The following is a 12,581-nucleotide window of genomic DNA, read 5'->3' as shown; positions in this document are numbered from 1 at the left end:
GGTGGAGGCAGGTTCAGTGAGTGTTTAGGATCTGGAATGCACTGTCTGAGAGTGTGGTGGAGGCATGTTCAGTGACTGTTTAGGATCTGGAATGCACTGCCTGAGGGTGTGGTGGGGGCATGTTCATCGAGTGTTTAGGATCTGGAATGCACTGTCTGAGAGTGTGGTGGAGGCAGGTTCAGTGAGTGTTTAGGATCTGGAATGCACTGTCTGAGAGTGTTGTGGAGGCAGGTTCTGTGAGTGTTTAGGATCTGGTATGCACTGTCTGAGAGTGTGGTGGAGGCAGGTTCAGTGAGTGTTTAGGATCTGGAATGCACTGTCTGAGAGTGAGGTGGTGGCAGGTTCAGTGAGTGTCTAGGATCTGGAATGCACTGTCTGAGAGTGTGGTGGAGGCAGGTTCAGTGTGTGTTTAGGATCTGGAATGCAGTGTCTGAGAGTGTGGTGGAGGCAGGTTCAGTGTGTGTTTAGGACCTGGAATGCACTGTCTGAGAGTGTGGTGGAGGCGGGTTCAGTGAGTGTTTAGGATCTGGAATGCACTGCCTGAGAGTGTGGTGGAGGCAGGTTCAGTGTGTGTTTAGGATCTGGAATGCGCTGACTGAGGGTGTGGTGGAGGCAGGTTCAGTGAGTGTCTAGGATCTGGAATGCACTGCCTGAGGGTGTGGTGGAGGCATGTTCATAGAGTGTTTAGGATCTGGAATGCACTGTCTGAGGGTGTGGTGGAGGCAGGTTCAGTGAATGTTTTGGATCTGGAATGCACTGTCTGAGAGTGTTGTGGAGGCAGGTTCTGTGAGTGTTTAGGATCTGTAATGCACTGCCTGATAGTGTGGTGGAGGAATGTTCAGTGACTGTTTAGGATCTGGAATGTACTGCCTGAGGGTGTGGTGGAGGCATGTTCATAGAGTGTTTAGGATCTGGAATGCACTGTCTGAGAGTGTGGTGGAGGCAGGTTCAGTGAGTGTTTAGGATCTGGAATGCACTGTCTGAGAGTGTGGTGGAGGCATGTTCAGTGAGTGTTTAGGATCTGGAATGCACTGTCTGAGAGTGTGGTGGAGGCAGGTTCAATGAGTGTTTAGGTTCTGGAATGCACTGTCTGAGAGTGTGGTGGAGGCAGTTTCAGTGAGTGTTTGGGATCTGGAATGCACTGTCTGAGAGTGTGGTGGAGGCATGTTCAGTGACTGTTTAGGATCTGGAATGCACTGCCTGAGGGTGTGGTGGAGGCATGTTCATCGAGTGTTTAGGATCTGGAATGCACTGTCTGAGAGTGTGGTGGAGGCAGGTTCAGTGAGTGTTTTGGATCTGGAATGCACTGTCTGAGAGTGTTGTGGAGGCAGGTTCTGTGAGTGTTTAGGATCTGGAATGCACTGTCTGAGAGTGTGGTGGAGGCAAGTTCAGTGAATGTTTAGGATCTGGAATGCACTGTCTGAGAGTGCGGTGGAGACATGTTGAGAGAGTGTTTAGGATCTGGAATGCACTGTCTGAGAGTGTGGTGGAGACAGGTTAATTGCGTGGTTACGATCTGGAATGCACTGCCTGAGAGTGTGGTGGAGGCAGGTTCAGTGAATGTTCAGGATCTGGAATGCACTGTCTGAGAGTGTGGTGGAGGCAGGTTAAGTGCGTGTTTAGGATCTGGAATGCACTGTCTGAGAGTGTGGTGGAAGCAGGTTAAGTGAGTGTTTAGGATCTGGAATGCACTGCCTGAGGGTGTGGTGGAGGCAGGTTAATTGCGTGGTTACGATCTGGAATGCACTGCCTGAGAGTGTGGTGGAGGCAGGTTCAGTGAATGTTCAGGATCTGGAATGCACTGTCTGAGAGTGTGGTGGAGGCAGGTTAAGTGCGTGTTTAGGATCTGGAATGCACTGTCTGAGAGTGTGGTGGAAGCAGGTTAAGTGAGTGTTTAGGAGCTGGAATGCACTGTCTGAGAGTGTGGTGGAGGCGGGTTCAGTGAATGTTCAGGATCTGGAATGCACTGTCTGAGAGTGTGGTGGAGGCAGGTTCAGTGAGTGTTTAGGATCTGGAATGCACTGTCTGAGAGTGTGGTGGAGGCAGGTTAAGTGAGTGTTTAGGATCTGGAATGCACTGTCTGAGAGTGTGGTGGAGGCAGGTTAAGTGAGTGTTTAGGATCTGGAATGCACTGTCTGAGAGTGTGGTGGAGGCAGGTTAAGTGAGTGTTTAGGATTTGGAATGCACTGTCTGAGAGTCTGGTGGAGGCAGGTTAAGTGAGTGTTTAGGATCTGGAATGCACTGTCTGAGAGTGTGGTGGAGGCAGGTTAAGTGAGTGTTTAGGATCTGGAATGCACTGTCTGAGAGTGTGGTGGAGGCAGGTTAAGTGAGTGTTTAGGATCTGGAATGCACTGTCTGAGAGTGTGGTGGAGGCGGGTTCAGTGAGTGTTTAGGATCTGGAATGCACTGTCTGAGAGTGTGGTGGAGGCAGGTTCAGTGAGTGTTCAGGATCTGGAATGCACTGTCTGAGAGTGTGGTGGAGGCAGGTTAAGTGAGTGTTTAGGATCTGGAATGCACTGTCTGAGAGTGTGGTGGAGGCGGGTTCAGTGAGTGTTTAGGATCTGGAATGCACTGTCTGAGAGTGTGGTGGAGGCAGGTTCAGTGAGTGTTCAGGATCTGGAATGCACTGTCTGAGAGTGTGGTGGAGGCAGGTTCAGTGAGTGTTTAGGATCTGGAATGCACTGTCTGAGAGTGTGGTGGAGGCAGGTTCAGTGCGTGGTTAGGATCTGGAATGCACTGTCTGAGAGTGCGGTGGAAGCAGGTTAAGTGAGTGTTTAGGAGCTGGAATGCACTGTCTGAGAGTGTGGTGGAGGCAGGTTCAGTGAGTGTTTAGGATCTGGAATGCACTGCCTGAGACTGTGGTGGAGGCAGGTTCAGTGTGTGTTTAGGATCTGGAATGCACTGCCTGAGACTGTGGTGGAGGCAGGTTCAGTGAGTGTTTAGGATCTGGAATGCACTGCCTGAGAGTGTCGTGGAAGCAGGTTCAGTCAGTGTTTAGGATCTGGAATGCACTGTCTGAGAGTGTGGTGGAGGCAGGTTCAGTGAGTGTTTAGGATCTGGAATGCACTGTCTGAGAGTGTGGTGGAGACAGGTTTAGTCAGTGTTTAGGATCTGGAATGCACTGTCTGAGACTGTGGTGGTGGCAGGTTCAGTGAATGTTTAGGATCTGGACTGCACTGCCTGAGAGTGTGGTGGAGGCAGGTTCAGTGAGTGTTTAGGATCTGGAATGCACTGCCTGAGAGTGTGGTGGAGGCAGGTTCAGTGCGTGGTTAGGATCTGGAATGCACTGTCTGAGACTGTGGTGGTGGCAGGTTCAGTGAATGTTTAGGATCTGGACTGCACTGCCTGAGAGTGTGGTGGAGGCAGGTTCAGTGAGTGTTTAGGATCTGGAATGCACTGTATGAGAGTGTGGTGGAGGCAGGTTCAGTGAATGTTTAGGATCTGGAATGCACTGTCTGAGAGTGTGGTGGAGGCATGTTGACAGAGTGTTTAGGATCTGGAATGCACTGTCTGAGAGTGTGGTGGAGGCAGGTTCAGTGCGTGGTTAGGATTTGGAATGCACTGTCTGAGAGTGTGGTGGAGGCAGGTTCAGTGAGTGTTTAGGATCTGGAATGCACTGTCTGAGAGTGTGGTGGAGGCAGGTTCAGTGAGTGTTTAGGATCTGGAATGCTCTGCCTGAGAGTGTGGTGGAGGCAGGTTCATTGCGTGGTTAGGATCTGGAATGCACTGCCTGAGAGTGTGGTGGAGGCAGGTTCAGTGAATGTTCAGGATCTGGAATGCAGTGTCTGAGAGTGTGGTGGAGGCAGGTTCAGTGTGTGTTTAGGATCTGGAATGCACTGCCTGAGAGTGTGGTGGAGGCGGGTTCAGTGAGTGTTTAGGATCTGGAATGCACTGCCTGAGAGTGTGGTGGAGGCGGGTTCAGTGAGTGTTTAGGATCTGGAATGCACTGACTGAGAGTGTGGTGGAGGCAGGTTCAGTGAGTGTTTAGGATCTGGAATGCACTGTCTGAGAGTGTGGTGGAGGCAGGTTCAGTGAGTGTCTAGGATCTGGAATGCACTGCCTGAGGGTGTGGTGGAGGCATGTTCATAGAGTGTTTATGATCTGGAATGCACTGCCAGAGAGTCTGGTGGAGGCAGGTTAAGTGAGTGTTTAGGATCTGGAATGCACTGTCTGAGAGTGTGGTGGAGGCAGGTTCAGTGAGTGTTTAGGATCTGGAATGCACTGTCTGAGAGTGTGGTGGAGGCAGGTTCAGTGAGTGTTTAGGATCTGGAATGCACTGTCTGAGAGTGTGGTGGAGGCATGTTCAGTGACTGTTTAGGATCTGGAATGCACTGCCTGAGGGTGTGGTGGAGGCATGTTCATCGAGTGTTTAGGATCTGGAATGCACTGTCTGAGAGTGTTGTGGAGGCAGGTTCTGTGAGTGTTTAGGATCTGGAATGCACTGTCTGAGACTGTGGTGGTGGCAGGTTCAGTGAATGTTTAGGATCTGGACTGCACTGCCTGAGAGTGTGGTGGAGGCAGGTTCAGTGAGTGTTTAGGATCTGGAATGCACTGTCTGAGAGTGTTGTGGAGACAGGTTTAGTCAGTGTTTAGGATCTGGAATGCACTGTCTGAGAGTGTGGTGGAGGCAGGTTCAGTGAATGTTTAGGATCTGGACTGCACTGCCTGAGAGTGTGGTGGAGGCAGGTTCAGTGAGTGTTTAGGATCTGGAATGCACTGTCTGAGAGTGTGGTGGAGGCAGGTTCAGTGAGTGTTTAGGATCTGGAATGCACTGTCTGAGACTGTGGTGGAGGCAGGTTCAGTGAATGTTTAGGATCTGGAATGCACTGTCTGAGACTGTGGTGGTGGCAGGTTCAGTGAATGTTTAGGATCTGGACTGCACTGCCTGAGAGTGTGGTGGAGGCAGGTTCAGTGAGTGTTTAGGATCTGGAATGCACTGTCTGAGAGTGTGGTGGAGGCAGGTTCAGTGAGTGTTTAGGATCTGGAATGCACTGTATGAGAGTGTGGTGGAGGCAGGTTCAGTGAATGTTTAGGATCTGGAATGCACTGTCTGAGACTGTGGTGGTGGCAGGTTCAGTGAATGTTTAGGATCTGGACTGCACTGCCTGAGAGTGTGGTGGAGGCAGGTTCAGTGAGTGTTTAGGATCTGGAATGCACTGTCTGAGAGTGTGGTGGAGGCAGGTTCAGTGAGTGTTTAGGATCTGGAATGCACTGTCTGAGAGTGTGGTGGTGGCAGGTTCAGTGAATGTTTAGGATCTGGACTGCACTGCCTGAGAGTGTGGTGGAGGCAGGTTCAGTGAGTGTTTAGGATCTGGAATGCACTGTCTGAGAGTGTGGTGGAGGCAGGTTCAGTGAGTGTTTAGGATCTGGAATGCACTGTCTGAGAGTGTGGTGGAGGCAGGTTCAGTGAGTGTTTAGGATCTGGAATGCACTGTATGAGAGTGTGGTGGAGGCAGGTTCAGTGAATGTTTAGGATCTGGAATGCACTGTCTGAGAGTGTGGTGGAGGCAGGTTCAGTGCGTGTTTAGGATCTGGAATGCACTGTCTGAGAGTGTGGTGGAGGCAGGTTCAGTGAGTGTTTAGGATCTGGAATGCACTGTCTGAGAGTGTGGTGGAGGCAGGTTCAGTGAGTGTTTAGGATCTGGAATGCACTGTATGAGAGTGTGGTGGAGGCAGGTTCAGTGAATGTTTAGGATCTGGAATGCACTGTCTGAGAGTGTGGTGGAGGCATGTTGACAGAGTGTTTAGGATCTGGAATGCACTGTCTGAGAGTGTGGTGGAGGCAGGTTCAGTGAGTGTTTAGGATCTGGAATGCTCTGCCTGAGAGTGTGGTGGAGGCAGGTTCATTGCGTGGTTAGGATCTGGAATGCACTGCCTGAGAGTGTGGTGGAGGCAGGTTCAGTGAATGTTCAGGATCTGGAATGCAGTGTCTGAGAGTGTGGTGGAGGCAGGTTCAGTGTGTGTTTAGGATCTGGAATGCACTGCCTGAGAGTGTGGTGGAGGCGGGTTCAGTGAGTGTTTAGGATCTGGAATGCACTGCCTGAGAGTGTGGTGGAGGCGGGTTCAGTGAGTGTTTAGGATCTGGAATGCACTGACTGAGAGTGTGGTGGAGGCAGGTTCAGTGAGTGTTTAGGATCTGGAATGCACTGTCTGAGAGTGTGGTGGAGGCAGGTTCAGTGAGTGTCTAGGATCTGGAATGCACTGCCTGAGGGTGTGGTGGAGGCATGTTCATAGAGTGTTTATGATCTGGAATGCACTGCCAGAGAGTCTGGTGGAGGCAGGTTAAGTGAGTGTTTAGGATCTGGAATGCACTGTCTGAGAGTGTGGTGGAGGCAGGTTCAGTGAGTGTTTAGGATCTGGAATGCACTGTCTGAGAGTGTGGTGGAGGCAGGTTCAGTGAGTGTTTAGGATCTGGAATGCACTGTCTGAGAGTGTGGTGGAGGCATGTTCAGTGACTGTTTAGGATCTGGAATGCACTGCCTGAGGGTGTGGTGGAGGCATGTTCATCGAGTGTTTAGGATCTGGAATGCACTGTCTGAGAGTGTTGTGGAGGCAGGTTCTGTGAGTGTTTAGGATCTGGAATGCACTGTCTGAGAGTGTGGTGGAGGCAGGTTCAGTGAATGTTTAGGATCTGGAATGCACTGTCTGAGAGTGTGGTGGAGGCAGGTTCAGTGAGTGTTTAGGATCTGGAATGCACTGCCTGAGGGTGTTGTGGAGGCAGGTTAATTGCGTGGTTACGATCTGGAATGCACTGCCTGAGAGTGTGGTGGAGGCAGGTTCAGTGAATGTTCAGGATCTGGAATGCACTGTCTGAGAGTGTGGTGGAGGCAGGTTAAGTGCGTGTTTAGGATCTGGAATGCACTGTCTGAGAGTGTGGTGGAGGCAGGTTAATTGAGTGTTTAGGATCTGGAATGCACTGTCTGAGAGTGTGGTGGAGGCGGGTTCAGTGAATGTTCAGGATCTGGATTGCACTGTCTGAGAGTGTGGTGGAGGCAGGTTAATTGAGTGTTTAGGATCTGGAATGCACTGTCTGAGAGTGTGGTGGAAGCAGGTTAAGTGAGTGTTTAGGAGCTGGAATGCACTGTCTGAGAGTGTGGTGGAGGCAGGTTCAGTGAGTGTTTAGGATCTGGAATGCACTGTCTGAGAGTGTGGTGGAAGCAGGTTAAGTGAGTGTTTAGGAGCTGGAATGCACTGTCTGAGAGTGTGGTGGAGGCAGGTTAATTGAGTGTTTAGGATCTGGAATGCACTGTCTGAGAGTGTGGTGGAAGCAGGTTAAGTGAGTGTTTAGGAGCTGGAATGCACTGTCTGAGAGTGTGGTGGAGGCGGGTTCAGTGAATGTTCAGGATCTGGATTGCACTGTCTGAGAGTGTGGTGGAGGCAGGTTAATTGAGTGTTTAGGATCTGGAATGCACTGTCTGAGAGTGTGGTGGAAGCAGGTTAAGTGAGTGTTTAGGAGCAGGAATGCACTGTCTGAGAGTGTGGTGGAGGCAGGTTCAGTGAGTGTTTAGGAGCAGGAATGCACTGTCTGAGAGTGTGGTGGAAGCAGGTTAAGTGAGTGTTTAGGAGCAGGAATGCACTGTCTGAGAGTGTGGTGGAAGCAGGTTAAGTGAGTGTTTAGGAGCAGGAATGCACTGTCTGAGAGTGTGGTGGAGGCAGGTTCAGTGAGTGTATAGGATCTGGAATGCACTGTCTGAGAGTGTGGTGGAGGCAGGTTCAGTGAGTGTTTAGGATCTGGAATGCACTGTCTGAGAGTGTGGTGCTGGCAGGTACAGTGAATGTTTAGGATCTGGAATGCACTGTCTGAGAGCGTGGTGGAGGCAGGTTCAGTGAGTGTTTATGATCTGGAATGCACTGTCTGAGAGCGTGGTGGAGGCAGGTTCAGTGCGTGGTTAGGATCTGGATTGCACTGCCTGAGAGTGTGGTGGAGGCATGTTCAGTGCGTGGTTAGGATCTGGATTGCACTGTCTGAGAGTGTGGTGGAGGCAGGTTCAGTTAGTGTTTAGGATGGGAATGCACTGTCTGAGGGTGTGGTGGAGGTAGGTTCAGTTAGTGTTTAGGATCTGGAATGCACTGCCTGAGAGTGTGGTTGTGACAGGTTTAGTGAATGTTTAGGATCTGGAATGCACTGCCTGAGAGTCTGGTGGAGGCAGGTTAAGTGAGTGTTTAGGATCTGGAATGCACTGTCTGAGAGTGTGGTGGAGGCAGGTTAAGTGAGTGTTTAGGATCTGGAATGCACTGTCTGAGAGTGTGGTGGAGGCAGGTTAAGTGAGTGTTTAGGATCTGGAATGCACTGTCTGAGAGTGTGGTGGAGGCAGGTTAAGTGAGTGTTTAGGATCTGGAATGCACTGTCTGAGAGTCTGGTGGAGGCAGGTTAAGTGAGTGTTTAGGATCTGGAATGCACTGTCTGAGAGTGTGGTGGAGGCAGGATAAGTGAGTGTTTAGGATCTGGAATGCACTGTCTGAGAGTGTGGTGGAGGCAGGTTCAGTGAGTGTTCAGGATCTGGAATGCACTGTCTGAGAGTGTGGTGGAGGCAGGTTCAGTGAATGTTTAGGATCTGGAATGCACTGTCTGAGAGTGTGGTGGAGGCAGGTTCAGTGAGTGTTTAGGATCTGGAATGCACTGTCTGAGAGTGTGGTGGAGGCAGGTTCAGTGCGTGGTTAGGATCTGGAATGCACTGTCTGAGAGTGCGGTGGAAGCAGGTTAAGTGAGTGTTTAGGAGCTGGAATGCACTGTCTGAGAGTGTGGTGGAGGCAGGTTCAGTGAGTGTTTAGGATCTGGAATGCACTGCCTGAGACTGTGGTGGAGGCAGGTTCAGTGTGTGTTTAGGATCTGGAATGCACTGCCTGAGACTGTGGTGGAGGCAGGTTCAGTGAGTGTTTAGGATCTGGAATGCACTGCCTGAGAGTGTCGCGGAAGCAGGTTAAGTCAGTGTTTAGGATCTGGAATGCACTGTCTGAGAGTGTGGTGGAGGCAGGTTCAGTGAGTGTTTAGGATCTGGAATGCACTGTCTGAGAGTTTGGTGGAGACAGGTTTAGTCAGTGTTTAGGATCTGGAATGCACTGTCTGAGACTGTGGTGGTGGCAGGTTCAGTGAGTGTTTAGGATCTGGAATGCACTGCCTGAGAGTGTGGTGGAGGCAGGTTCAGTGAGTGTTTAGGATCTGGAATGCACTGCCTGAGAGTGTGGTGGAGGCCGGTTCAGTGCGTGGTTAGGATCTGGAATGCACTGTCTGAGACTGTGGTGGTGGCAGGTTCAGTGAATGTTTAGGATCTGGACTGCACTGCCAGAGAGTGTGGTGGAGGCAGGTTCAGTGAGTGTTTAGGATCTGGAATGCACTGCCTGAGAGTGTGGTGGAGGCAGGTTCAGTGAGTGTTTATGATCTGGAATGCACTGTCTGAGAGTGTGGTGGAGGCAGGTTCAGTGAGTGTTTAGGATCTGGAATGCACTGTCTGAGAGTGTGGTGGAGGCAGGTTCAGTGAGTGTTTAGGATCTGGCATGCACTGTCTGAGAGTGTTGTGGAGGCAGGTTCTGTGAGTGTTTAGGATCTGGAATGCACTGTCTGAGAGTGTGGTGGAGGCATGTTCAGTGACTGTTTAGGATCTGGAATGCACTGCCTGAGAGTGTGTTGGAGGCATGTTCATCGAGTGTTTAGGATCTGGAATGCACTGTCTGAGAGTGTGGTGGAGGCAGGTTAGGTGAGTGTTTCGGAGCTGGAATGCACTGTCTGAGAGTGTGGGGGAGGCAGGTTCAGTGCGTGGTTAGGATCTGGATTGCACTGTCTGAGAGTGTGGTGGTGGCAGGTTCAGTGAATGTTTAGGATCTGGACTGCACTGCCTGAGAGTGTGGTGGAGGCAGGTTCAGTGAGTGTTTAGGATCTGGCATGCACTGTCTGAGAGTGTTGTGGAGGCAGGTTCTGTGAGTGTTTAGGATCTGGAATGCACTGTCTGAGAGTGTGGTGGAGGCATGTTCAGTGACTGTTTAGGATCTGGAATGCACTGCCTGAGAGTGTGTTGGAGGCATGTTCATCGAGTGTTTAGGATCTGGAATGCACTGTCTGAGAGTGTGGTGGAGGCAGGTTCAGTGAGTGTTTAGGATCTGGAATGCACTGCCTGAGAGTGTGGTGGAGGCAGGTTCAGTGAGTGTTTAGGATCTGGAATGCACTGTCTGAGAGTGTGGTGGAGGCAGGTTCAGTGAGTGTTTAGGATCTGGAATGCACTGTCTGAGAGTGTGGTGGAGGCAGGTTCAGTGAGTGTTTAGGATCTGGAATGCACTGTCTGAGAGTGTGGTGGAGGCAGGTTCAGTGAGTGTTTAGGATCTGGAATGCACTGTATGAGAGTGTGGTGGAGGCAGGTTCAGTGAATGTTTAGGATCTGGAATGCACTGTCTGAGAGTGTGGTGGAGGCATGTTGACAGAGTGTTTAGGATCTGGAATGCACTGTCTGAGAGTGTGGTGGAGGCAGGTTCAGTGAGTGTTTAGGATCTGGAATGCTCTGCCTGAGAGTGTGGTGGAGGCAGGTTCATTGCGTGGTTAGGATCTGGAATGCACTGCCTGAGAGTGTGGTGGAGGCAGGTTCAGTGAATGTTCAGGATCTGGAATGCAGTGTCTGAGAGTGTGGTGGAGGCAGGTTCAGTGTGTGTTTAGGATCTGGAATGCACTGCCTGAGAGTGTGGTGGAGGCGGGTTCAGTGAGTGTTTAGGATCTGGAATGCACTGCCTGAGAGTGTGGTGGAGGCGGGTTCAGTGAGTGTTTAGGATCTGGAATGCACTGCCTGAGAGTGTGGTGGAGGCAGGTTCAGTGTGTGTTTAGGATCTGGAATGCACTGTCTGAGAGTGTGGTGGAGGCAGGTTCAGTGACTGTTTAGGATCTGGAATGCACTGCCTGAGGGTGTGGTGGAGGCATGTTCATCGAGTGTTTAGGATCTGGAATGCACTGTCTGAGAGTGTTGTGGAGGCAGGTTCTGTGAGTGTTTAGGATCTGGAATGCACTGTCTGAGTGTGTGGTGGAGGCAGGTTCAGTGAATGTTTAGGATCTGGAATGCACTGTCTGAGAGTGCGGTGGAGACATGTTGAGAGAGTGTTTAGCATCTGGAATGCACTGTCTGAGAGTGTGGTGGAGGCAGGTTCAGTGAGTGTTTAGGATCTGGAATGCACTGCCTGAGGGTGTTGTGGAGGCAGGTTCAGTGAATGTTCAGGATCTGGAATGCACTGTCTGAGAGTGTTGTGGAGGCAGGTTAAGTGCGTGTTTAGGATCTGGAATGCACTGTCTGAGAGTGTGGTGGAAGCAGGTTAAGTGAGTGTTTAGGAGCTGGAATGCACTGTCTGAGAGTGTGGTGGAGGCGGGTTCAGTGAATGTTCAGGATCTGGATTGCACTGTCTGAGAGTGTGGTGGAGGCAGGTTAATTGAGTGTTTAGGATCTGGAATGCACTGTCTGAGAGTGTGGTGGAAGCAGGTTAAGTGAGTGTTTAGGAGCTGGAATGCACTGTCTGAGAGTGTGGTGGAGGCAGGTTCAGTGAGTGTTTAGGATCTGGAATGCACTGTCTGAGAGTGTGGTGGAAGCAGGTTAAGTGAGTGTTTAGGAGCTGGAATGCACTGTCTGAGAGTGTGGTGGAGGCAGGTTAATTGAGTGTTTAGGATCTGGAATGCACTGTCTGAGAGTGTGGTGGAAGCAGGTTAAGTGAGTGTTTAGGAGCTGGAATGCACTGTCTGAGAGTGTGGTGGAGGCGGGTTCAGTGAATGTTCAGGATCTGGATTGCACTGTCTGAGAGTGTGGTGGAGGCAGGTTAATTGAGTGTTTAGGATCTGGAATGCACTGTCTGAGAGTGTGGTGGAAGCAGGTTAAGTGAGTGTTTAGGAGCAGGAATGCACTGTCTGAGAGTGTGGTGGAGGCAGGTTCAGTGAGTGTTTAGGATCTGGATTGCACTGTCTGAGAGTGTGGTGGAGGCAGGTTCAGTGAGTGTTTAGGATCTGGAATGCACTGTCTGAGAGTGTGGTGCTGGCAGGTACAGTGAATGTTTAGGATCTGGAATGCACTGTCTGAGAGCGTGGTGGAGGCAGGTTCAGTGAGTGTTTATGATCTGGAATGCACTGTCTGAGAGCGTGGTGGAGGCAGGTTCAGTGCGTGGTTAGGATCTGGATTGCACTGCCTGAGAGTGTGGTGGAGGCATGTTCAGTGCGTGGTTAGGATCTGGATTGCACTGTCTGAGAGTGTGGTGGAGGCAGGTTCAGTTAGTGTTTAGGATGGGAATGCACTGTCTGAGGGTGTGGTGGAGGTAGGTTCAGTTAGTGTTTAGGATCTGGAATGCACTGCCTGAGAGTGTGGTTGTGACAGGTTTAGTGAATGTTTAGGATCTGGAATGCACTGCCTGAGAGTCTGGTGGAGGCAGGTTAAGTGAGTGTTTAGGATCTGGAATGCACTGTCTGAGAGTGTGGTGGAGGCAGGTTAAGTGAGTGTTTAGGATCTGGAATGCACTGTCTGAGAGTGTGGTGGAGGCAGGTTAAGTGAGTGTTTAGGATCTGGAATGCACTGTCTGAGAGTGTGGTGGAGGCAGGTTAAGTGAGTGTTTAGGATCTGGAATGCACT

This window comes from Heterodontus francisci, chromosome 6 (genome assembly GCF_036365525.1).
Source record: "Heterodontus francisci isolate sHetFra1 chromosome 6, sHetFra1.hap1, whole genome shotgun sequence".
Classification (NCBI taxonomy): Eukaryota; Metazoa; Chordata; class Chondrichthyes; order Heterodontiformes; family Heterodontidae; genus Heterodontus; species Heterodontus francisci.
This window is presented reverse-complemented; position numbering follows the sequence as displayed.